This window comes from Pristis pectinata, chromosome 30 (assembly GCF_009764475.1).
Source record: "Pristis pectinata isolate sPriPec2 chromosome 30, sPriPec2.1.pri, whole genome shotgun sequence".
Lineage (NCBI taxonomy): Eukaryota > Metazoa > Chordata > Chondrichthyes > Rhinopristiformes > Pristidae > Pristis > Pristis pectinata.
The window spans coordinates 19,472,039-19,499,043 of NC_067434.1; the positions used below are offsets into that span (position 1 = coordinate 19,472,039).

Below are 27,005 nucleotides of genomic sequence, written 5' to 3' on the forward strand. Positions count from 1 at the left end.
TCCATTCTTCTTATTTTGAAATTGATGAGCACTGATATAGCAGCCACAATAACCTCTGCAGGGCATGTATAGACTTTGTGTTTAATTGCCTTCATCATCCCAATTGTCTGCTGACCAAAAGTGCAGATCACCAATTACTGCAGCTGGGTCCAGACCTGCAGGTAATTGGATTTCTGTAGCAGAGTTGAGAGCATAATTGGATATTTTTGCTATTTGTTTACAAACCTTGCCGTTCTCTCCACTGTGTGACATTATGGCATTTATGAGACAAAGGGAATATACTCACGGTGATCCTTGTTTTTACGTTAAGCTTCAAAGTCAAAATAGTTCACAGCAATTAGAGTTGGAAGAGCCACAATGTAGTCTGTAAACCATACACAAAAAATACTCATTTAATATCCTGTTAGGTTACCATGTGATGGCAGTATCAAGTTTTATCCGGTTTGTGGCATTTGCAATGCCAACAGTCACCTATTGTGGATTTGGCTCCTGAACTCATACCAGCCCTGCTGCTTTGATCATTCTGTGAGGTGAAGCTGTCTGTGAATTGCAACCAGGCTTTGGGGGTGGAAGCTAAGTGCCAGAGTCGCACAGCAAGGAAACCACCATCAAGCACCCATGTACGCTAATACTGCATTAATCCCATCTTATTCTCCTCCCGTTCCCATCAACTCCCCTCAAACTCTGCCACTCATCCACAAACAGTGGCCCTTTAACTTAGCAAAATCCATGTGGGAGGAAACCAGAGCACTTGGGGGGAAAGCCCCATGGTCACAAGGAGAATTTGCAAACTCCACACAGGCAGAGCTGGAGGTCAGGATCGAACCTGGGTCTCTGGGGTTGCGAGGCAGACACTCACTGGCTGCACCACTGTGCTGCCCCATAGAACTGCCCTGATGGCCAACTAGCTGCTTACACTAGGAATGAAGTTTTCCACCATTTGTAAATGCCTCCATGATCAGAGAGAATTGGAAACTTAGAAAAAGAACTAAATATCATTAAAAGTTTTAGTTAAAACGTTTAGTTAAAACCACATTCAACTTGCAAATATGAATTAAAAACATTAATTAAACTAAAATAATTATTTTTGCTTATCTTTTCAGTGCTGGTCCATAATCCCATTCAAATGAATGGGGGCCAGATCAGATCAGATCAGATACACCAGCCATGGCTCGACCAAAGCTGAGGGGTCAGGTATGAAGTGCATCCAGCCTCTCAGCTCAGTGCAGCAGCTGGATTCAGAGGTGGGTTTATGGGTGGAGCTGCAGGTGGGTTTGCTGCAATCTCACCTCCATCCCATTCTGCACCTGTGCAGCTGTGTCACAGATGTAGATGTGTGTTACGCACAGATGTGCACAAGGCAGCTTCTGAATAGAACAGGTCGCTAGACCTTAGTGTGAGCTGACCCATTAGCACTGATTCACATGCCAGATAGAACTAAATAGACCATTAGGAGATTTCCTCGGGAAAGTAGGTTCGGACATTACAATGATATAATGGAGAATAAAATGGATTGGTCTGGGATGTGTATGTGGGTGCGTAATGGTCAGACTTGGTGGGCCAAGGAGCCTGTTTCCATGCTGTGTGACTCTAAATATGATGTGAAGAGAGGTGGAAAAGATATTTGAAAGACCTCCAACTGCATTTATTCTTGGTGGAGAAAGTCACTATTTTCAAGTCTCCTGAGGAAAAGTAATAAAGAGAATTATTGGGCACACATTGACCCGAGTTTGACTGTTATCAGTGAAGGGATGATTATTAAAGATTTATAGCTCTGATATCCCCTATCCCCTATCAAGATGCGGCTTTATTTGGTGCCCTTTCAAGAGGGCAAGAGTGAAGTCGCCTGAAAGGCTGATTGTTCAAATTGAATTAGTCTTACAGGCAGCAAGGCAGGAAGTAAAAAGTATGGATTGTGGTTTTATTTCATAAATATTGTGTGAAATGGTTTAAGAAATGTTGCCTTGTAGAAGAATCTACACAAGTACATAATATTGTTTGTGTAAATAGAATAAAATCTTAGATAAGAGCTCTACAAGTCTGGGCACGTTGACTTTGACTGTGATGATTGGGTGTACTGAGTGTAGCCAAAGTTCATCCTTCTACATTTATTTAGTATAATGATGTGTTTTTATAGAAAATGAACTTCTTTGAAAATGCATTTCTTCGGGAAAGAACTAATGCTCCTCTTTAAAAGGAGCTGGGATGGAACAATGAGCTGGTGATACTTCAGATAAATGGAGCCATGCTTTGACCGTATAGGAAGAACATTGGTCTGGGTAAAATGCAAATTCTTTATGAACTTAGATTGTTAACAGTTGATTAAAATGATAAGGGATTCTATAGAAAATGAAAATCAAAAACTGCAGATGTTGGAAATCTGAAATAAAAAAGCAAAAAGATGCCAGGAACACTCGACAGGTCATGCATCTATGGAAAGAGAAGGACTTGACTTTCTGGTGGAAGACCCTTTGTCAAAACTGGAGAAGTGAGAGATCAATTCAGTTTCGAGTTGCAGAGAGGGTGATGGAGGGAGAAGGGGAATATTGCAGACAGGGTGAGGCCAGGTTTGCTGTGGTGATCTGTTGCTTATGAAGCTGACTGGTCGATAGATTACTGAGGGCAGTTAGGGAGAGACAAAACGACCAAAGGAACACGTAAAGTGGGAAATGCAGGTCACAGCTGTTGTTGAAAACAGGCCGTGTCTGTGGAGAGAGAATTAAAAACTGTGTTAATATTACAGATGAAAAACCTTCAAGCAAAGCTGGCCAATTCTGAAAAAAAAAAGAAAATAGTAAGTTAGCTGAAATTGTTCAATATGATATTGAGTCCCAAGGGTTGTAACGTGCACGGGTGAAAGATGAGGTTCTGTTTCTCAAGCTTACCATTGGATCACATTGGAACAGCTAGATCAGAGTGGAAATGGGTTGGAGAAAGGGACATCAGGGGCCGCTTCATCATGCAAAGGGTGGTGCGTAGTTGGAATGAGCTACCTGAAATAGTGGTTGAGGCAGGCCAATTAGCAATGTTTAAAAGCCATCCAGATAAGTACATGGATAGGAGAGGTTTAGAGGGCTATGGGCCAAATGCGGGCAGATGGGACTAGCTCGCTGGGCCACACAGTTGGCATGGATGAGTTGGGCCATAGGGCCTGTTTCCATGCTGTATGTCTCTATAATTCTCTGACTCTAGTTCAAGATGATAAGCAATTGGAAGCTCAGAATCAGCCCCTGCAGACTGAATGAAGGTCCTCTTCAAACTGGTCACACAATCTGCATTTGATTCCAAATGATCGATAGAGAGAATCGGTCTCCCCAGGAGGATTTGACTCTGCAAGGAGGTGACAGGGTTAGAATTCTAAGAGAACGAGGAAGGGTCTGTGAAGTGCCACCTATTAGGGTGTTTGCACAGGAGTTTGTGCAAGTGGAGGCAGGTGGAACACAAACCAAACCCCAACCCCATCCCTTCTCCACCACACCATAATGATCTGAGCATGAGTCTGTAAATATACACGCCCCTGTTTCTCACACAATGTATCTATGTCCACCCCAACAAAATCTGGATAATTATTTTAAATGCTAGAGGACATACGTTTAAGGTGAGAGGGAAAAGTTTAAAGGAGACGTACGGGGCAAGTTTTTTTTACACAGAGAGTGGTGGGTGCCTGGAACGGGCTGCCAGGGGTGGTAGTGCATGCAGCAGATATGACAGTGGTGTTTAAGAGGGTTTTAGACATATAAATATGCAAAGAATGGAGGGATTATGGTTCATGTGCAGGCAGAAGAGATTTAGTTTAATTTGTCATCATATTTGGCACAGACATCGTGGGCCGAAGGGCCTGTTCCTGTGCTGTACTGTTCGACGTTCTAAAAGTTTATCCCCATGCATGCCTCTGTGTTTGCGGAATGAGGGCACAGTCTTAAAGTTAGCCACATTAAACCAATAATCACATGTCATCTTGAGTTTCCTGATAATTTTGTACTGCAAGCATTACCATCTGTGACCATGATTCTTCCCCGGTTCCCTGGTGTGGGAGTCACTTTGTTTACCCTGATATGCAGCAAAGTGTAAAATTAAATAATGTGACAATCATTTCTGCCTGCTTCTATGTCGTTGAACTAGATCGTCTTCACTCTGTCAAGCTCCTTGCACAACCAAAATTGACTTCCCCCTGCCCCTTCCTGCACCTTTTCCATTTGGTTTCCTGTTCCCCTGCAAAGAATTGCTTCCTCGGATGTATTAGAAGCAGGTTTATTATCACTGACGTAAGACACGAAATTTGTTGTTTTGCAGCAGTGGTACAGTGCAAGACATTAAAAATTACTATAAGTTAGCAATAAATAAATAGTGCAAAAGAGGAATAAAGAGGGAATGTTCATGGACTGTTCAGAAATCTGATGGTGGAAGGGAAGAAGCTGTTCCTGAAACATTGAGTGGGGGTCTTCAGGCCTCTGTACCTCCTCCCCGATGGTAGTACCAAGAAGAGGGCGTGTCCCGGATGGTGAGGGTCCTTAATGATGGATGCCGCCTTCTTGAGGCGCCGCCTTCTTGAGGCACCGCCTCTTGAAGATGTCTTTGATGGCGGAGAGGGTTGATGGATCTGGTTGAGTCCACAAACCCTCTGCAGCCTCCTGCGATCCTGTGCATTGGAGCCTCCATACCAGGCAGTGATGCATCCAGTCAGAATGCTCTCCACCGTACATCTGTAGAAATTTGCAAGACTCTCTGGTGACATACCAAATCTCCTCAAACTCTTCATGAATTAGAGCCACTGGTGTGCCTTGTTCATGATTGTATCAATGTGTTGGGCCCAAGATAGATCCTCTGAGATGTTGATGCCCAGGAACTTGAAGCTGCTCACCCTTTCCACCACTGACCCCTCAATGTGGACTGGTGTGTGTTCTCCGGACTTCCCCTTCCTGAAGTCTACAATCAATTCCTTCGTCTTGCTGACGTTGAGTGCGAGGTTGTTGTTGCGACACCACTCAACCAGCCAATCTATCTCACTCCTGTACGCCGCCTCATCGCCATCTGAGATTCTGCCAACAACAGTGGTATCATCAGCAAATTTATGGATGGTGTTTGAGCTGTGCCTAGCCACACAGTCATGAGTGTAGAGAGAGTAGAGCAGTGGGCTAAGCACGCATCCTTGCGGTACACCTCTGTTGATTGTTAGCAAGGAGGCTATGTTATTACCAATCCACACTGACTGTAGTCTCCCGATAAGGAAGTCAAGGATCCAGTTGCAGATGGAGGTACAGAGGTCCCGGTTTTGAAGCTTCCGATGAAGGGTCTCGTCCCGAAACGTCGACTGTTTATTTCCCTCCATAGATCCTGCCTGACCTGCTGAGTTTCTCCAGCATTTTGTGTGAGAGGCTTTTTCAAGCTTGATTTAAAGGGATCCAGAAAGGCAACATGGAATGATTTAGCCCATTGTCTATGATTTTAAAGAGATCTATTGCTTGTGGCCAACACTTTCATATAAAGTGGCAGCAGGAACAAGATTAGTGAATATTATGTTCAGAACAGGAAATTGGATGGTTAACATGGATTTCTATTTTCATGCCATATTTTATTCTCTTTCCATATTTGTTCACTACCTGTGATATAATGTTATATCAGTGATGTCTCGGTAGCAATTGAGTTAGTGGGGATAGAAAGCCAGAGTGTTTTATAAATGGTGAGAATTGGTGTTCAGGGGGACTTCGGTGTCCTTGTACACATGAATCACTGAAAATTAACGTGCAGTACAACAAGCAATTAGGAAGGCAAACGGTGTGTTGGCCTTTAATGAAGGATTCCAGGGCGAGAGTGGAGATGCATTGCTCAAATTATCTCGGGCCCTAGAGACCGCATCTGGAATGTTGTGTACAGGTCTAGTGTCCCTGCTTAGGAAGGATATACTTGCAATAGAAGGAGTGCAGAGAAGGTTCTTTATGTTGGCTGACTTTTGTATCTAAGTAGACTGAATGAATACATTCCAGTGTATGGAGATTTAATTTGATCTAAACACCCCAGCTAAGGAAAACATCAAAGCCGCATCTACCCTGTCCTGCCTCTGAAGAATTCTGTGTGATTCAATGAGATATTTAATACTTTAGAAAGCAGAGGTCCAGTTTGCTTAACCTCTCCTCATACGACAGACCCACCGTCCCTGGAGTCAATCCGATGAACCTTTGCTGCAGTCCCTCTATCACAAGTATAACCTACCTTAGGTGGGGAGACCAGACAGTGCACAGTGTTCCAGATGCACTTTCACCAGGGCCCCATTTAATTGGAGCAATACGTGTCCGTGCTTGTCTTCATATCCTCTTGCAATAACGGCCAGCGTACAGAGGATCACCCAGATCCCCATGAACACCAACTCTTACCATTGAATGTTATATTAGTGAGACCTGAGAATGTAGAAAGTTATGAAGTGAGAGTAATTCCAGACGATTCTCTTTGGATGCTGTGACTCATTACAATGCATGTAACAATGCGAACTCAAGGTATCTGGGCCGCACATGTGAGCTGTTGACTGTTTACTTCCTGGAACTAGTGGAAGGATAATTGAGAAGTATAGCCTTATAGTGGAATCGATCAGTATAACATCGTAAAGCTGAAGCATTGGAAATGACTGCACCCTGATTAATGTTTTGTTGTTGTATCTCTGATGACTGTACTGCACATCTTTACTGGGACTGAGTCTTAGCTGCAGTTTCTGACCATCTGTGTTTTAAAAGCATGTAGGTAGATTTGTACATATAGTGCAAAAAAGGGGTTGTTATGGATGAACCTGCCACTTATAGGACTGTCCAACATGTGCTTAAGTTAAACAACATCTTCAGATGTTGAGAGGGGAGAGGGGATTGCCACAGATGTGGATAGTGGTAGGGCTATGGTGGTAGTCATGTAAGAGTACATCCATCAATCAAACACACTGATGATTGAACTGACTCATGTTGATTACTGTTCTGTTGCCAAGGAATTTGGGATTTCCTCACTTCTATTATTCTATAGTATCAGAAACTGCTTGGATCAAGTATATCTTCTGCAGCCTTCCACCATGAATACATTTCGTCTGAATATAATTCTAATCACAGCAGTGCATTAGTACACAACAATTTTTTCTATGTATGGGAACGCTGCTCTCAAAATAGAACTACAGTATGTGTCTCTCAAAGTCGTTCCAATGTTTACGCTCTGGAAGTTCCTGTGCATCCAATTCTATTGGTTGACCGTGAGTCTGATGTCCAAACAGAGCTACAATGAAATTCATTACATAAAATCAACATCAGCAGAATTGTGCCTCAAGTAGTATGTGATGAAAACAATTTATTCATTACATCCTTGGAAGCTGTTGTAATAAGACCTTTTCACGATCAGAAAACTAAATGAGGTGCTTGCATTATGAAAGCAACTTTCTTTAACTAGAGGTAAATGAAAACCAGTGCTGGTGGACAACCTTTCAAATATATTTGGTGTGTTAATTTTCTTCTCTCTTTACTGCATTGATTTTTAACTTTCCCCAGATATCTATAACCTTCTTGTATCTCGCTCAAGTGGCCATTTGTCGTGTCTGAGCAAGTGATGGCAGGTTACTCACCAGAGGTACATTAGAGATGAGCTCATTGATCTGGCCTCAAAACCTGTCACCAGCATTTACCTTTCCACAAGTCCCAGGAAGGTGACAAGTTTGGTTCACCACAAATGTAGCAGTTGATTACTGAGTCTCAAAGATGATCTTGTAATATTGCTCGTTCCATCTTTGGAACCATAGTGCAGCCAAACATATATGATGAACTTCAATTTTATTTGCTCGTAATATTAGGTTTGAGCCATTATATGCTGGTTAATACTGCAACAACTTCAAAGAAGTTTATAAAGTAGTTTGGAAAGATTATTTTTCATTTTATAACAATTCTCAGCTGATTATGTGAGTAATATTTGTGAATTAAAACGACATTCTTTCTCATTTATGAGGTAAATACCATCAACATAGAAGTACAAAAAAAAACACAAATCCATTTATATTTGTTTTTACAGAATCCAATAGTCTCCAACCAAGCAGGTATCACGTGAACAATGCTCTTTTGGCAAGTAATGGCATCTGGTTACCAAACTTTACAAACAAAAGTAGACTCCAAAAGTTTTTCCTAGTTTTTCTCAAGCTTCAAATGCAATCTTTTTATAGCAATTATTCTGGGTATTTTAAGTATTGCTGTGCATTATCAGAGATCAAAATCAGAACAACATCAAAAGAAAAAAAAGTCTCATTAAAAAGAATTGAGGATATTTTTCAGATCAGGTTGCAGCCAAAGTGATCATTGTTAATGACAGGAAAAATAATTATAATGGGCAAACCAATGATCACACGTGCATTTTAATATCCAGCCCCAGGCAATGCATATTATACTTTGATATACCATTGAAAATCTACTGAAGAAGGGTAAGTACAAAAGTCCAGGCAATAATATAGATGGTTCTATTTTCAAATGGTGCGAGAAAACTATTTTAGAAGTGTATTCAGTTTGAAGTTATATTAAAGTTTGGTGACTACATGTCTTACTGGATGAATGTAAGGTTTTGAGATGTTCAAAGAACTATATGAGGCCTAATAAAATTTTACTATGTGCAATCAAAAGCAGTAATGTTGCAATCTTAATATGATGTGGGATTTGTGAAAAAAATGCCATTGTTTAAAAAATATTCAAGGGTGGAGAACAATAAGTTCAATAACAGCAGAGACGGTAGAAGCTGCCTGTACTCTAATTGCCTTCTCAAGACTCCTACACACTATAACTATGAAGCATTGAGGTGATGGTTAACTAGCAGCATAACTCATATCTGCTCTTTCCTAAAAGATCATCTTATTTTTATGTATAGCCAAAAGTCATAACCACATCTTTCTTAAAAGCAATGTTTAATTTACTAAAAGAAATTTGTATATCCATCAAACTACAAGGTGGAAAACACTTACACCAACTACCTTTAAGTTTTATTTCTTTTGCACCACTCGTGCAATATTGCAGACAAAAATTTTATAAAACAGTGAGAACATAATATTCTGCAGATCAGCAAATGACGCAAAATAAAACAGCTGTCTCTCGGGAAAAGCATTGATGTATCCCAAAATAGGGTCTGTTTTCCCTATGCTAGAAGTTGGCATGTTGTCAGCATTGTACAGATAAGGAAATACATTTTAATGCTTGTTGTATGCTTAGTAAATTGGCTTCACTAAATGAACTAGTAGGTGTCAGTTTCCTTGGGTTTGGAGGGGAAAGTCAGCAGTGGTTCCTTCTGATTAGCTGGGAAGTGTGTGTGAACGTGTACAGAGAGTCAGCTCAATTACAGGGCCTTCGGTAGACGAGCAGCATGCTTACATTGCAACAGGTCTCACGTGAAGAGTGCTCGTTTGGCACACAACGGCATGTGGGTGATCCATGGCATAGTACATGATTGGACAATGCATGTAATGAAGAAAAAAATGGTAATTTTAATCATTATGCAAAGCAAACTTGTAATAGTATGTATCTTTTTAATATGATTTCAGCATGAATTTGGTTAATTATTTTCCGTTGTTTGAAGCTAATTTTCTTCACTCCTCCCCTGAAGCCATTGATTCATGTCAGGCTATGGTTGATTAGATGTCAAAACTTGCTATGTAACTTGAATGACCGTTCTTGGGTTTTGATGGGGAGTGTTATTTGACCATGCCAATAACAGTGAACCCCAGAGTATGAGTACGAGAGTCAACAATGAAATGGTTACAGTTGTCTTCAGCCAGAGGTGCCGCATCCAAGTCACTGAACTCCTCAGGTCCCCACAATTACCAGAAGCCACTCTTCATCCAATTATTGAATGAAGGTCAATTCTGTGGAATTTGTTGCCACAGAGGGCTGTGGAGGCCAAGTAATTGGGTGTACTTAAGGCAGAGGTTCTTGATTGGTAAGGGGGTTAAGGGTTGCGAGGAGAAGGCAGGACAACGAGGTTGAAAAATACAGCCACGATTGAATGGCGGAGTGGACTTGATGGGCTGAATGGCCTAATTCTGCTCCTATATCTTATTGTCTTAATTAGATTCACTCCACCAGATAACCAGATATGCTTAAGAAAACTGAACTCAGCATAACCTATGGACACTGGCAACTTCTCGCTATGGTGCCGAAACTGCTGTGCCTCAGAGCTAACCTAGCCCCTCAGTAATATGCTCCAGTATAACTGCAATTCACCTAACAAAGGGTAGTTGCCCAGTTGCGTTCTTCCCCTAAAAACAGGACAATCTCTTCCAATCAATTGCCATCCAATAAGCCTCTCCTCAAACCTCAGAAGTGTAGCAAGGGTTCATTATTTGTGCAACTTCATCATCAATCTGTTTGCTAGTTCTCTGGGTTGAATTCCACTTTGGTCAGTCCATCCTGACCTCATTCCAGTCTTGGTCCAAATACATACAAGATATCTGAATTCTGAAAATGAGGTGAGATTATGGGTGACTACATCAACATTATTGCCCTGGCAGGAACCTGGTTGATGAAGTGAAGCCCCTCTCCTCAGCCAAACCTTTCACACTTGCCTTGCCCGGACTGTACAGTGGCCATTATCACCAACTTGGTCTGCCTCTTTCCCTTGGCTCTTGCCGCCACTTTGAGGATCTCACTTTGTTATTGCCTCTCAGTTAAAATCTTTGAACTATACCATCCATCCAAATAATATAAACATTTTTCAGGGAGGGACCTGCACTGTTTTCCTCCCTCAGTCTTTACACTTCATCATGTCCTTGCTCTTCTGCTCACTGCCTTCCTATCCAACCTTACCTCGCCTTCCGTGCTACTGTTGGACTCACTGACCTTTAAGATTGAGACGAACTGATCACTATCCCCATTAGTAACTGCTTACCCCCACCACTTCCCCAAATGCATCGGGCCAAGTTTCCTCTGAGGTTCCTCCTGCCCCAGTGCTTAGTTTCTTAAACCTCATCTAGTCCATTTGTGGAATTAAAAGGGTAGATCCTGAGGGACTGCTTCTTCAGACTGGAGAATCTGGACTAAGGGGCCTGTCCTAAGGATAAGTGGTCTTCCATCTAAGGCTGAGATGAGGAGCAATGCCATTACTTTAGTACCTCTCTTGGTGGCAAAATAGTTTTTACCTAAATCACAAATGAAATCCTGTCTGACTGTGACAAGGGTAAATCTTGCTGCACTCTCTAGGTTCATTATTATCCATCCAATCCTGGTGCAGTTGGTTCTCATCCCACACAATATCCTCGGTCATTGAAGATATTGAAGGCTGCAGTTGAGAGATTCTTGAAGAAGAGAGATGGAAATCAGAGGTGAAAGTGGAGGGGAACAGAATCCGTCCTGAACTTATTGAATGGCAGAAAGGCTCAAACAGCTCTTTGCTCCACAGCTGCTACCTTATGCTCTTAAAATCTCCTCCTTTTAGTCTTTCAAGACTGTTTTCACACTCAAGACCAAACAAGCTCTTTGCCAGATTATGTCAGTTGATAATTGTTAACAGTTCTCTCTCCTCGCATATCGCTGCCCTCTTCTCCAAAAATGTTATTGTCACACCTCTCCTCAAAACTCACCCTTGTCCTCTCTGCCCTTTCAAGCTACCAACCCGAACTCCAAGATCTCTTTCCTCCAAACTTCTTGTGTGTGCTACTGCATCCACAATCTGTGATATTATTCGTGGAACTCCACCTGAATCACACCAATTTAGTACCTCTCTTGGTGGCAAAATGGTTTTTACTGAAATCACAAATGAAATCTGATCTGACTGTGACAAGGGTAATCTTGCTGCACTCTCTAGGTTGATTGTTATCTGTCCGGTTGTGGTGCATTGGGTTCTCATCCCACACATGAACTGTTACCGCAGGGAGAGTCATTGGTGCTTCGCCTATTCCTCACCATCAGCTTCTCAAGAGAATCAGGAATGGACACAAAATGGCCTTGACAATGCTACTGATAACCTGTGTTCATATTAAAAAGAAATTAGAGAGATACTCTGTCTTCTCTTCCTGCTGCCTTGGGAAAGCAACCAGCATAATAAAGGCCCCTCCCACCCTGGTCTTTCTCTCTTCTCCCCCCTTCCATCAGGCAGAAGATACAAAGGCTCAAAAACCCACACCACCAGACTGAAGGACAGCTTCTATCCCACTGTTATAAGACTCTCCAATGGAGCTCTTGTATGATAAAGCTGAACTCTTGATCTCTCCAGCTACATTATCGTGGCCGTTTGCACCTTTTCTGCCTACCTGCACTGCACTTTCTCTGCAACTTTAACACTAAATTCTGCATTCTGTTATTGCTTTTCCTTTTGTACTACCTCGATGTACTAATGTTTGGAATGATCTGTCTGGATGGCATGCAGAACAAAGTTTTTCCACTGTGTCTCAGTACGTGACAATAATAAACCAATTTCAATTCCAATTTTCAGCCAAGCAATCCCAATCTTGTTATTGCCTGAAGTCCCAACGTTAGTGCTCAGATGCCTGATCTTTTCCCTTTCCCAGTCTGAAGATGCTGTGTGGTCGGTCCTTGCCATTTGGCTCACAAACCGACTGAGTCCAGCAAAGGCAATGCATGTCTCCATTCTGGAGGCCATCCTAATGACAGATAGGGTGAGCAATGTGGTGTTAGTGGTCGGGGTTGTCAGGGTCAACATTCCACTGAGGGAAGTTTGTAAAGTGAAGCATGTTGTTCTCACTCGCGCTGTCCGGGTGAACTGGAGTAGCAAGATCTGGGTTCATGCTTCATAATTTCCCCAACAATAAATTGGCTGTTCAAGTTCTGCCATTCAGCATCTCAACGGTAAAATCTGGTTGTTTTCCAACAGGGAAAAAAGTTGATGCATGACCTCGTGCCAGTGTATTTATTTCTGCTGCAAAATTAAATGCTGCATATTCTTTTTTTTAAATGTGCAGAAAGAAAATGGCAACATCGCAGAATATTGTAAAAGTGATTACACTTCAAATATACTCCCTTGGCTGTGCAGCAGTGGACACCAAAAAGTGCCTCCTAAGTTCTTTCATTTCTTCATTGTGTATGAAAATGAAGGAAACATTAATAAAATTCTTTTTAAAATGTTCCAAAACTTTATTCCAAGCCAGTTTATGCTTTGGTGGGAGAAAATGTGCATTTTATACTAACTATACTCCAAAGTGTTTTTTAACACAATTGTTTACAATCAGTCCCAAATAACATTCATGTAGAAGATGGAAATTCAGACTGGATGCTTGCTGCTGGTTTTTATTTCTTGGTTTCACGATCTACCTTGTTGTTACCTTGCACCTTATTGCACTGCACTTTCTCTGTAGCTGTGACACTTCACTCTCTACTGTTATTGTTTTTTTTACCTGTACTACATCAATGCACTCTGTACTAACTTGATGTAACTGCACCGTGTAATGAATTGACCTGTACGATCGGTTTGTAAGACAAGTTTTTCACTGTACCTCGGTACAAGTGACAATAATAAACCAATACCAATACCTTGTTGGTGGAGAGGAAGGGGGATGTAAGTGTGTGTTATGCACCCCAACGCATTAAGTTCTGACATCGTTTTTTGGGGTACCATTTGGTCCAATGAGCTTGCACATATGCAGTCACTATTATTTATATCACACTTCCAATTTTGCAAGGACAATTGAACTTTTGATTTGTATTAACCTTTAAATAAATCTGTAGTTCATTGAACTACAACAATTACAGAGTGGTGGATGAACATTTATAAGAATCAAACCCCCCAAATAAAGTCTTTTATTAAATTTCACCTGATTGGAACTTGGAAGATTTTTGAAAAAATTAACTTTGAACAGTTCATGTGCCCATACTCAAAATAGACAACTCAGTCTTATGCATGGAGATAGTCCAGAAACTGCAACAGAAGTCTTGACATTGAGTTCCATTCTTAGCATACTTGTTGATGCGCTTATGATGGTCAAATGTGGTCAAAAAATAGTTTTACTACTTCAGAAACATTTCATTCAGAATTTTAAAAAATAACAACAATGGTAACTAATAAAATGCACTGTCTTGAATCACAGGAGTAAGATTTGGGGATGCATCTGTCCCAATAGTTTGCAACTGATATTTGCCTTAAATATATCCACTATTTCTGTGCGTTGACACAGTTTTTTGCATAACTGATGTTACTCAGACATGTGAAAGAGTTTCCTTTGCTCAGATTTAGATTAATATCCAAAAGGAGCGTGACAAATCACAATCCATTTAGACAAATCATTGTGTATTTATGTTTTAGTATGAGATACATCCAAATAGATTATATTTTTATACCAAAATGAGTGAGATGGCAGGTCTATGTAGTATTATAATACACATCAGTTATGTTGTTCTGCATTTCCTTGTGTGTGTTCAAAAGTCTGGAAGCACTTACTACTATCCACTGGAATGCTCAGCATTTTCATGAAGCTATTTAGTAATAAAATTACAAACCAGAGGTAAGATAACACCAAGCAGTTTGATTCTGGTTAAGTATATATAAATATATATTTGATGTTAATTTGACTTGTTTGCCAAATACATGTAAACACAAAACTTGCCTTTGACAAATATAACAATTGTAGATCTTTATTGCCTCATCTTATTGAATTGTCTAAGCACTGCACACAGTGAATTACTTTTGGAGTGTGGTGACTGCTGTTACTTAAGTAAATGTGGCAGCAGTTCAGTGCCTCTAATGTTCAATAAGCATATAGATGAATGAATCATTGTTTTTTTTGATGGAATTGGTTGAAGCAAGAATAATGGCAAAAATACTGGGAAAACTTCCTGCATTTCTTCGGACAGTGCCCTGTGCTTTATATATCCACCTGCAAGGGATCTGGGCAATAACAGTTCCCAACCTTTGTCTCAAGTAATGATAAGAACATAAGAAACAGGAGCAGGAGGAGGCCATCAGGCCCGTCGAGCCTGCTCCGCCATTCAATAAGATCATGGCTGATTTGGCCGTGGACTAGGTCCACTTACCTGCCTTTTCCCCATAACCCTTAATTCCCAACTATGCAAAAGTCTATCTAACTGTGTCTTAAATATATTTAATGAAGTAGCCTCTACTGCTTCCCTGGGCAGAGAATTCCACAGATTCACTGCTCTCCGGGAAAAGCAGTTTCTCCTCATCTCCATCCTAAATCTATTCCCCTGAATCTTCAGGCTATGTCCCCTAGTTCTGGTCTCACCTACCAATGGAAGCAACTTTCCTGCCTCTATCTTATCTGTTCCTTTCAATAATTTTATATGTTTCTATAAGATCCCCTCTCATTCTTCTGAATTCCAGCGAGTATAGTCCCAGGCGACTCAATCTCTCCTCATAGGCTAACCCCCTCATCTCCAGAATCAACCTGGTGAACCTCCTCTGCACTGCCTCCAGAGTCAGTATATCTTTCCTCAAGTAAGGAGACCAGAACTGCACGCAGTACTCCAGGTGTGGCCTCACCGGTATCCTGTACAGTCGCAGCATAACCTCCCTGATCTTAAATTCAATCCCTCCAGCAATGAAGGCCAACATTCCATTTGCCTTCTTGATAACTTGTTGTACCTGCAGATGAACTTTTTACAATTCATGCACAAGCACTCCCAGGTCCCTCTGCACAACAGCATGCTGCAATCTTTTATCATTTAAATAATAATCTGATCTATTTTTCCTTCCAAAGTGAAGGACCTCGCATTTACCAGCATTGTACTCCATCTGCCAGACCCTTGCCCACTCAGTTAACCTATCTATATCTCTCTGCAGACTCTCCGCACCCTCTGCACAATTTGCCTTTCCACTCACTTTAGTGACATCAACAGACTTAGATACACTACACTCAGTCCCCTCTTCCAAATCATTAGTGTATATCATCAACAGTTGCAGGCCCAGCACCAACCCGTGTGGCACCCTGATCACCACTGATTGTCAACCAGAGAAACACCGATTTATCCCAACTCTCTGCCTTCTGTTGGTTAACCAATCCTCTATTCATGCTAGTACATTACCCCCTCCTCCATGCATCCTTATCTTGTGGATAAGTCTTTTATGTGGCGCCGTATCGAACGCCTTCTGGAAATCCAAGTATACAACATCCACCTGTTCCCCTCTATCCACTGTGCTCATTATATCCTCAAAGAACTCCAGTCAGTTTGTCAAACAGGATTTGCCTTCTTGAATCCATACTGTGTCTGCCTGATGGAACCACTTCTAGCCAGATATCTCGCTATTTCTTCCTTAATGATAGCTTTAAGCATTTTCCCGACTATAGACGTTAATCTAACTGGCCCATAGTTACCTGCCTTTTGCCGATATCCTTTTTTAAAGAGTGGCGTGACATTCACTGTCTTCCAATCCACCGGGACCTGCCCAGAGTCCAGAGAATTTTGGTAAATTATCATAAACACCTCTATTATAACTTCCACCATTTCTTTCAGTACCCTGGGATGCATCCCATCAGGACCAGGGGACTCGTCTACCTTTAGGCCCACTAGTTTGCTCATCACTACCTCTTTAGTGACAGTGATTATAGTGAGGTCCTCACCTCCCATCGCATCCATAACATCTCTCTTTGGCATGTTGGACGTGTCCTCCACCGTGAAGACCGACACAAAATAGTTGTTCAAAGCCTCACCCATTTCCACATTACCCAATATTAATCCCCCCTTCTCATCTTCCAAGGGACCTACATTCACTTTAGCCACCCTTTTCTGCTTTATATAACTATAAAAACTTTTACCATCTGTTTTTATAGTTTGTGCTGGTTTACTTTCATAATCTATCTTCCCTTTCCTTCTTGCTTGCTTCGTGGTTCTTTGTTGCTTTTTAAAGTTTTCCCAATCTTCCAGTTTCCCACTACTCTTGGCGACTTTGTATGCATGAGTTTTTAGCTTGATGCCTTCTTTTATTTCCATAGTTATCCAAGGCTGGCTCTCCCCACCCTTACTGACCTTGCTTTTAACTGGAATATACTTTTCTTGAGCACTCTGAAAAATCTCTTTAAAAGTCTTCCACTGTTCCTCAACTGTCCCACCATATAGCCTGTGTTTCCAGTCTACACTCGACAACTCCTCCCTCATCCTGTTGTAGTCTCCCTTGTTTAGGCATAATACACTGGTTTTAGATGGAACTATTGCGCCCTCCATTTATATGAGAAATTCAATCATACTACGATCACTCTTTCGAAGAGGATCCCTTACTAAAAGATCATTAATTTTACCTGTCTCATTGCACAGGACCAGATCTAAGATAGCATTTTCCCTTGTAGGTTCACTAACGTGCTGTTCTAGAAAGTTATCATGGATGCATTCTATGAAGTCTTCCTTGACCAACTTGATTCGCCCAATCTATGTGGTAGTTAAAGTGCCCCATGACAACTGCTGGTCCATTTTTACATGCATCAAATATTTCTTGGTTTATTGCCTATGCCACTGTAAGGTTATTATTTGGTGGCCTACAGACAACTCCCATCAGTGATATTTTTCCCTTTACTATTCCTAATCTCTACCCAGATGGACTCAACATTCTGCTCCATAGATCTTATGTCATCTCTCACTATCGTGCTGATCTCATTCTTAATTAAGAGCACTACACCACCTCCCTTACCTTCCTGCCTATCTTTCCGTATTACTTGATACCCTTGGATATTTAGTTCCCACTCATCTCTACCCTGAGGTTGGAAATACTATTCCTAACTTGCTTTCTTCTGATGGAATTGTTACAAGATGGTCCCAATACAAACCAATGTGAAGCTTCTGTTAATTTGCTACAGTATTCTCCTGATGCCAGTATTTATCCAGGACCACCCTTTGTTGGCTTATCCTTCTGTCATGGAAGGAAGTATCGATGCAGTGTCCAAAATGATGCAACCACTTAAAGAGAGAGAAGTAATAGCTTGCTTGGACTTGTAACAGTTGGAAGAAGCTCCATATTTTCTGATGTGCCCATGCAGGAGCTTCTGGTAAGGCCCGGGGAGCATATAGAACATAGAACAATACAGCACAGTACAGGGCCTTCGGCCCACAATGTTGTGCCGACATTTTATCCTGCTCTAAGATCTATCTAACCCTTCCCTGCCACATAGCTCCCCATTTCTCTATCATTCATGTGTCTAAGAGTCTCTTAAATGTCCCTAATGTATCTGCCCCCATAACCTCTGCTGGCAGTGCGTTCCATGCACCCACCACTCTCTGTGTGAAAAAAAAACTTACCCCTGATGTCCCCCTTATACCTTCCTCCAATCACCTTAAAATTATGTCCCCTCGTGTTAGCCATTGTCGCCCTGGGAAAAAGTCTCTGACTGTCCACTCGATCTATGCCTCTTAACACCTTGTACACAATTGGGTCACAATATCTGTTGGGTCCGCTGGCCTTCTGAGGGTGTTGCAGGCTGTTTGGATTAAAGTAGAAGAGGCAGACAGCACGAACTTCATGACCCAAGAGAGTGAAGGTTACTGCACAAGGGTGTGATGATAAGTTAAGGTTCTGATAGCAATCCAAGGACACTATCATTCATTGCCCTTCATTCACTATCTTGATGGTCACCTTTCTCCCCCTCTGAAGAACTGCATGTCAATGCTTTTGCAAGTGCCAACCTGCACAAGAACCGCAAGTGGAGAAGCAGAGCCAGGAACGTCCTAACGATCACAACGAGGTCGTACTTCAGAAGACATTCTCAACATTGAGCTCAAGACCAGGCCACGTTCACTGCCTGCCCAGTGAGAAAAAGTGGGGATTTCATTCCAGGTATCCAAAAGGAATCTTATGTACAACACCCATCATTCTACAGGAGCAGATTTTAGCGGTTAAGCTGCAGAACTGGTTTGGTCTTAGAGATATGCATTCTGACCACAGGACTGTCCCTCCCAGATCTCCTCTGCTAAAATTGCTCACAGTTCCAAGGTCATCCTGAAATGGAAAGGCTTCTTTTTCCCTGAAACCATTTTTTGAAGCCCCTCTTCCTTGCCCTTCACATTAATGAGTGTGAGGCTGTGGAGGACAGCATTGCCGCTAGGGCATGTCGTGGTGAGGATGTTGGGATTCTGCAAGTAGGTATAGATGGGTTGAGTGAATGGGCAAAAACTTGGCAAATGGAATTTAATGTGGGCAAGTGTGAGGTCATGGACTTCAGTGAGAGGAATCCAAAGGCAGACAGTTATCTAAGTGAAGAAGGTTGCAGATGTCATCCTTGTGCACAAACCACAAGAAGTTAACAGGCAAGCCATATTGAATGGTGGGACAGGCTTGTGGGCCCAAATGGCCGACCCCTTCTCCTTTATTCTGCTGTCCTAATATCATGTAGCAGCTGAAGTGAGTAATTTGGATGGGATATAAAGAAGCACGGTTTGAGGTTGAACTTAATCTCACTCCATACTTCCATGTGAGGGACGAATTGGGCGTTGTGCATCTTCATCAAGATCAAGGTGTTGTGATCTTCAGAGGCGAAAGGGTATTTGTTCCCAAGGTCCTAAGGAATGACGTGACCAGATATCGTCACTCCTTACAAATGGGAGTGAATGGTTGCCTCTGCAGACTGAATGGAAGTATTGAATGATGACCAGGGAGATCAGGAACCTGCGCAGAAATGTGAGTCCAGCTGATAATGTTCTTGGAAAACATCTATTCTTTAATGATCATTTGCAAACTCAACAGAAAGTCTGCCAGGTGTGTCATCCTTGATCTGCTGAGCACAGATAAAAAGCCACAACTTACAGCAACAGAGGTTTTTGAAGGGCTGATCATTTGATCATCAGACATCACCTAACTTTCCACTCAGTACTGCTGGGAGTGTGGCAAGAAACTGCCAAAGGAAGCTTGATCATTGCAGTCAGTCTTGAGTAACTAGCCTGTTGCAATACCTCAACCCAAGGGGTGACCCCAGTCTTCTGCAGGGACTAATGGGCAGACTACCAAACTCTACTCTGAACAACAGAAAAGCTGCTGGAACCTGATATGCAAAACAAAAAGTGGAATTGGAATTTGTTTATTATTGTCACTTGTACCAAGGTACAGTGAAAAACTTGTCTTGCATACCGTTCATACAGATCAATTGATAACAGTGCATCAAGGTAGTACAAGGTAAAACAATACATAATGCAGAGCAGAGTGTCACAGTGTCAAAGTCGACCCGCGCTTCTGTAAATAATCAGACAACAGCAGAACCAAAGAACTTACGATAAATGCTTTATTAGCTTTCGCTAGCGGGAGTGGGAAAATAAAGAGACAGAGTAAACCATGTAACTCTAACTCTATACCAAGACCCACTCAAAGAAGGCTCGGATACAGCGTATTTTTCTACCCTTTATCGTGGGAACACTAGGTGAGAAACTACTCTTACACAGGCAATTGTTTACATGAAGTTTCAAACATAACAAGATATAGGTAAAAAACTACTTCCCACTTGCATCTGCTATTAAAACTAGACATAACTAAATCACACCATAATGAGATCATTCTTTACCTTGAAAATCCTTTCACAGTGAGAACTATACTAAAAAAAAGTATACTATTAACCCTTACACTGCCAGTCGTTAACCCTTGCGTTCCCAGCTATCTTTCACAACAACTATAGAGAAAGTGCAGTGCAGGTAGACAATAAAGTGCAAGCTCATAACGAGGTAGATTGTGAGGTCAAGAGTCCATCTTATTGTGCTAGGAATTCAAAGTAGCCAAAAGAAAGTATTTTTTCATGTGGCAGATTGGTGGTTAGTGTTACAACAGGGTTTGGTTCGAAAGAGAGCAACTGTGAAGATGCCGCTGGCTCTATCCATTATAATAAGGTCCCACCTATTACTCATAGATATGAGAGTGAATAAAGGAGATACTGAGACAACACTCATCTCCTCTCTGAACTAGGAACCAGCCCTGAGTCTGTTTAGCTTCTATGATCGCTTCAGCTTCAAGGATCAGGGATTTGACTAATACCAACAAATTCCACATTATGTGGTCATATTAATTCATCCTGTGAAATTGTACTCTGTGTAATACACAGACAAACTCTACTCCATCTTGGAATACACCAGTGTTTGACCTACGCTCTTGTAATGTGCCTCGTAAGCTTGTCCCTCTATCAGATTCATTCTCAACTAAAGGTGGTTGTGAATGTGATCATTTATTATATATACTGGGTGGTATGTAAAACGACTGCACTGTTTATGTACTACAGTATGGCAATGATTTATTAATCTGGCCTTTGTTAGGCCAATGCATTTAATAATTCAGCACGATACTGAGCAGCGTTTGTACCACTTTCTCTATAAATCTGACTTGCATATATTGCAATTCTGTTAAAATAACTGAATATTGACTTGTTTCTGTGAGCAAAGCAGCTCTGAATTTTCAGCCTGTAACCCACCAAAGATTTAGAATCTTGTGCATCTGAGCTGTGCAAAGGAATTAATAAAATCTCAGATCATATGATTTACTGCAAGACCTTTTAATGCGTCAGCCATTATATTTTACAACGGCACCATCCTGATTAAGTTTCAGAATACTCTAGGTAAAAATGAAGCTGGCCAAATTATTGTAGTATCTTCCAACAGCTTGACTTTCTGTCAAAATCTCAGCTCTGGTCATCCCAGGATGTGGAGGCTTTGGAGAGGGTGCAGAAGAGGTTTACCCGGATGCTGCCTGGATTAGAGGGCATGTGCTATGAGGAGAGGTTGGACAAACTTCGATTGTTTTTTCTGGAGTGGTGGAGGCTGAGGGGAGACGTGATAGAAGCTTATAAGATTATGAGGGGCATAGATAGGGTAGACAGCTGGTATTTTTTTCCCAGGGCCGAAATGTCTCATACAAGAGGGCATACATTTCAGGTAAGTTCAATCGGGATGTGTGGGGCTGTTTTTTTTACACGGAGAGTCATGGGTACCTGGAATTCACTGCCAGGGGTGGTGGTGGAGGCAGATACAATAGAAGCATTTAAGAGGCTGTCAGATAGGGACATGAATATGCAGAGAATAGAGGGATATGGACCATGTTTTGGCAGAAGAGACGAGCTTAGTTAAGCTTTTAATTGCTTGTTTGTTTAGTTCAGCACAACATCGTGGGCCGAAGGGTCTGTTCCTGTGCTGTTTGTGGGTTGCTCCAGATTTCCAGCCTTTTGTGTCTCTCTTTAATTTCCAACTGGGCCATGTACAAGATGGCCGACACAGACAGGAAGTGTTAGTTTGTGACATCCAGCTGATCGTCCAAATCAGCTCTCAGCTCTTCCAGGAAAATTATTCTTATCCATCGCCTTTGTTTCTGAAAAGCTGCATCAGTCTGAAGTGATCATATGATAAGATCAGAAAATACTTAGAATTTTTTACATTTTTCTCTTCATAGAAGAATCCTTTCAAGCAGCCACAATCTAAACTAGATCTTCTTCTTGCATGGAGTGGAGACACTGCCGATACTTTGTACGACTGAAATCTTTGCAGTTGTGCAAGTTTTATTTTTGACATGGAGATCCGGTCCCTGTGAAGTATCATGTGACTGCTGGCAACAGGGGAACGTTGCGCTAGCACTTCACACTTCATTACTCACTGTGCCTGCTTTTGCCCGCAAGCCCACACTGTAACTCCATCTCTCAGTGTTCACGATCTGGAAAGTTCCAGCTGCTCATAAACAGGAACCTTTAACTCTGGAATGCCAGCACTGTTCATATTAAATTACTTTGTTAATGTTTGTGGCACATTTTGCCCCAGGGCGTTGTTGACAGGGAGCAGCATCTGCATCCATTGCCTCTCTGCTCCTGCTTTTGGCACTTTCTGTTACACCCCAAACCTTTTGAAGATATTTACTTGCTTGACAGATCCAGGTCATATGATTCGTTCTAAGCAGCTTTGTCTAATTTTTTTTTCCCTTCTGAATTTGGGAGAAGGGAGTTCACAGTTCTTAGTGCTTCCTTATTATGTGTTGTTTGAGGAATAGTTGTTGCTTTGCGGTACACTACAAAAAAATGACAAAGCTGAAAGTCCCTCATTGAGTATGTGCTTACACAAAGGTTCTTTGTGGTTTGGGCCTGTCAGACTTGTCAGACATGGTAAGAAAAAGTATATTGTTTCCAACACTTGGATTCCTTTCCTTCTGACATCTGCCACTCTGTAAAGATGATAAATTCCTGCCTCATTAGCCAGGGGTGTAGGATTACAGGCTGACAACACATTAATCACCAGCTTCTGTGGCAGGAGGACTAGCAATAGGCATTGTTAACAAAACTTTTCTAATATGTCACTCTCGTTCATGACAGCATGTAATCAATCATCTTGATTGACAGTGTTGATAGATTACACTATTTATACTTTGTGTAATGAAAGATAGCATTTCCACCTACTGTCAGTCCAGGCCAACAACAGAGTATCTGTGAATAGAAATAAATACAACCAACAGAAAAAGTAGCCTTACACTGGTCTTTGTGCACAGCGACAGACGTTGTTGTGGCTCAGTTCTGACGCAGTTAACAAGAACTTATTGTTTGGTAACCTGGTAACAAGTCATTGGCAAGATTTAAGCCACTGTTTTAACTTGTTTGGTCCCATGTAGCAGGTCAAGTTCTAGCGGATACTAGTCTGGACTCGACTACTGAAAGCCTCAGCTTTTGCCTGACAGGATGACAGATGATTTTGTTGCCGATGAAATATTTGCGTTTCATGGTTATAAGTGCAAATATTAAACTTGTTTTCCATAATTGCTCTACAAAATAAAACTAAACAGTTTGCTTTCAAAATGAGTTACCAAACACCAACGTTTCCATCAGTCACTTTCTTTGAAGTCCTTGAAAAATTTTATTTGTCGAGTTTCAAAGTGCCTTGAGTGCAGCAAGCTATTCTAAACCAAGGCCATTGTAAATGAATAGGTTTTACAAGTCTCTGGGGATCTAAATTATAGTGCAGAGAACTTACGAGATTCCAAATGCCAGGTGGAGTGGACAGAAATGGTCTGAGGCTTTAATCTTTCAGAAGAAGAGTTTAAGTTTAAGGCCAGATGATTAATGAGTAGTCTGACCATCCAAAGCCCCATGTCACAGGACATGATTAGTAGGTGACAAGGACTGTAACAACATCCAGCCTGCCACTGTTTCTCCAACATCCCGTGCTTTTCTATAATTAATGTCCCCGAGGGCATCTTTGGGTCAGGCAGGTTAAACCTGTCAGAACAGGTGTAACTGACAGCCTACACTTGAGTGCTTCCACAGGAGGAGATGATAAGAAAGCTTCCAGATGTGGTGTTTGACCTTCGTGCTGTGATCAGGCACAAAATGCATCATGGGAACGGACCAAAAAGAGCTCAGAAAACTGCAGGTGTTTCACTTTATAGAGCTACCACAATGAAGTCAGAGGCATTGATGGATTTTGTTTATGTGCTTGTTTTATCTTGCAAATAAGGTCTTTACAAAATGACGGATTGATGAAATCTGTGCTATTACAAAATAAGAGTATTTAGTTTATTCTTTGTGGTCTTTAGAAACAGTGGGAAGAATTGTCAACTTTGATCCCATTAACAGTATTGACTCCTATTGTTCGGTGTTTCTGGTGTTAGAAGTGACTTCCTTCCTCGTTATTGCTTTGGCAATGTATTTCAGAATACCTTTGCCACAATAGCGTTGCACAGCAGAACTATTTCATTTTGTATATCCCCCATCTATTGCTTTTTGCAGCTGAGTGCCAAGCTATCAACAATAGGCCATCAGTGAAAAAGTTTTAGTTCAATTTATTTTCTGAATTTAAGTTAAAATCGATGTACATAAGCTTACCATTCCTTTATTGGCTAACTGCATTGACTGGAGTTGGACCATATAACAAATGCTTATTTTTGTAATGTGAAGTGATGCAAGTCTGTTGATTCATAGAATTGTTACAGCATAGGAGGAGATCGTTTGGCCCATTAAATATGTGCTGGTTACTTGAAGAGCAATCTATTCAATCCCATTCCTCTGAATCCATGTCGTTTCCAGATAAATCTTTCATCCAAATGTTGTCATTTTTGGAGAGGGCTGTTGATTCAGTTATCGTGGAATAACTGGAGACAGTTTTCCTGATGTGCAGCTGTTTAGCTACAGAGAAAGAAGAGAGAAAAGATAATGCTTCAGTGTTTAGAAGTGAATGGACGTGTTTAGCGGCCATTTTGTTATTTATAAATGGGGGAACAATGGGTAGCTCTGATAGAATTTTTACTTCCCTTATTAAATTCAAAAAATGTTTCATTTTTTTCCAAACTTTTAGTTGTTTGTGTTTCTGATGGAATTTTGCCGGTTAGCATCTGAAAACATGAATGAAGTCCTTGTGATAACACCAGATGTACCTATAATGGAAATTAAACTGACAGTCTGTTCCATCTCTATCAAATTGGTTATGTTTGCAGACAAAACACTTTGCTGAAATTTGGAACTAACTTTAAAATAAGATTATTCATACTTGACATATGCAAATTTGGGGAAGGAGACAAAGACAAAACATTGCTTGTGCACAGATTGTGAGTGCACTGTTTGCACAGATGGACATTATAGTTGAGATGTTTCCAGAGATAGAATATAAATTTTTCAATAGTGGAGAGTCTGTACAACACACTGAATCCATAATAAAATATTGGCATGCATTTCTTTATCATTGTCCTGTTCTATAAATATAATAATCTTTTCTTTGATAGATTTTTGTATAGCACATTTTGGTTACGTGAATACACACAAACTGAGCAGTCTAGTTCTGATACTCTTTCAATATCATTCTCCTACAATCATTTTCTACCCATCTGCTCTTTGCTTGCAGTAACTGGGTTGTTTTTATTCAGTTGCCTAGTGGGACGGTCTTAAGTTACTGCTCCTCTGAACTTTTCAACCTTCATTTTACTAAACTGTTAAAGTTTTGATCCTCCACACTGTTCAACCTCCCTACAGGATTGAAATTGAGTCCTCCAACTCATCATTTCCTCCACAGTATGGAATTGTTTACCTCTTGCTTTTAGCTCTGATCTTCAGACTGTTAAAAACAAAGTTCAACATTGCCTAATAACTGCTGATTTAGCTCTTCCTCCCCTTCATTCATTTCAGCACAGTATTCTTCACCGCGAGCCTTGCCTTTAATCTCGATTTCTGTAAAAATGAATGTTGCATTGGTGCCAACTCAGTTGTATCAATGGTGTTCAAATTATTCTCTTGTAACCGTCTTGCAAAATTGGGATTTATTTCAAATTTTTATAATTTTGTAACTCGGGGACCTTATTTGCCAAAGTATCATTTCCACAATGACATTTTCTTTTCCAGGCATATTACATCACATTTCTGACACGTGTGAAAAACATTGAACAAATTGGCATGGTTAGGGGTAGGTCATCTGACAAACTGTTCCAGACAGAATCGCCAAATGGCTTATTCATTTTATGAGCTGCACAGATAGTAAATGCAAAAAAAAAAGTGATTGAAGTATTTAAATAGCTCTGTGAAATACAATGATTTCAATTGTATTAATTGTTTCAGATTGCCTTGGGCCTTCCAACAGAATAAGATGTTGATAAATGAAATTTTCTGAGTCTTGTTCATTGACTTTCTGTTCATCAAGATTAAATTGACTTGGTCTGTTTATAGCTAAGTGATTGTCAGACTTGCTGTCATCTTTCTCAATTTACAACTCTTATTAGTTTCTGGATGTTAGGTTACAGGCAATATTTTGATAGATTGCATTTTTTGTTTTGTTTTGTCCTTCTGATCTGGTGCAACACCATAGTGGTCCACGTAGGTTAAGTTTAAAGGTATTTCTTAACACACAGTCCGTGTAACAGATTGTTATGATGAGAGCACAAACGCAACTGTATGAATTAAGGAAAGACATTATCCTGACATACTCTTACCACTTAACATATAATGCCATAATTACACACTATATAAAGTGTGAAGTAATGTAAAAGAAACTATTCTTAATGTATTTCAAAGCTTTTGATGTATAATAGTGGAGAAAAACATAATTTCCCTTTTTTTTGTAATTCTGATCCTGGCTTGCAAGATCAAAGTTTTAACCTAGTCAATCAAAGTTGGATTAATTTGCATTTGTTACAGCTCT

At 40.9% G+C, this 27,005-nt stretch overlaps 1 protein-coding gene across 1 annotated transcript in view; it reads left to right on the plus strand.

Moving 5' to 3' along the window:
- Positions 1 to 27,005, plus strand: part of LOC127584780 (leucine-rich melanocyte differentiation-associated protein-like) — a 755,871-nt gene that overhangs the window by 482,991 nt on the left and 245,875 nt on the right. The gene's annotated exons all lie outside the window — the stretch shown is intronic.